Here is a 747-nt window from a genome sequence, read left to right on the forward strand (position 1 = left end):
GCGACTCAATCTGTAAATGTTGAACGAATGCCCTTATATAAAAAAAAAAACAAAAATATATAAGGAGAGCAGTTATAAAAATATATATTAAATATATGTTGTATGTGAGTCTCATCGTTTAGAACAAAATGTTTCTTTCGATGTTTAAAAGACCCTCTTCATATTATATATTTTATACTCTCTCACTCAATATTTATAAAAAGAAGCTTGAGTGTTCTGAGAGTGTATTATTTTATAATATTACTTGAAAGATATATTCAAAGCTCCCTGGTTGATCCTGCCAGTAGTCATATGCTTGTCTCAAAGATTAAGCCATGCATGTCTAAGTGCATGCCATATTAAGGTGAAACCGCGAATGGCTCATTAAATCAGTTATGGTTCCTTAGATCGTACCCACATTTACTTGGATAACTGTGGTAATTCTAGAGCTAATACATGCAAACCAGAGTTCCGACCAGAGATGGAAGGAACGCTTTTATTAGATCAAAACCAATCGGTGGCGGGCTTTGCTCGTCCACCGTTTACTTTGGTGACTCTGAATAACTTTGTGCTGATCGCACGGTCTCGCACCGGCGACGCATCTTTCAAATGTCTGCCTTATCAACTGTCGATGGTAGGTTCTGCGCCTACCATGGTTGTAACGGGTAACGGGGAATCAGGGTTCGATTCCGGAGAGGGAGCCTGAGAAACGGCTACCACATCCAAGGAAGGCAGCAGGCGCGCAAATTACCCACTCCCGGCACGGGG

The 747-nt window shown here is 40.7% G+C and overlaps 1 non-coding gene across 1 annotated transcript in view; it reads left to right on the top strand.

The window, feature by feature from the left end:
* The first annotated feature begins 264 nt into the window (after positions 1-264).
* The window catches only part of LOC122509701, a 1,917-nt gene continuing 1,434 nt past the window's right edge, over positions 265-747 (top strand). The window contains exon 1 of the ribosomal RNA XR_006302377.1: positions 265-747. This exon is cut by the window's right edge and continues 1,434 nt beyond it. This is a non-coding gene — a ribosomal RNA (small subunit ribosomal RNA).

Source organism: Leptopilina heterotoma, unplaced genomic scaffold (assembly GCF_015476425.1).
Source record: "Leptopilina heterotoma isolate Lh14 unplaced genomic scaffold, ASM1547642v1 Lhet_6114, whole genome shotgun sequence".
Lineage (NCBI taxonomy): Eukaryota > Metazoa > Arthropoda > Insecta > Hymenoptera > Figitidae > Leptopilina > Leptopilina heterotoma.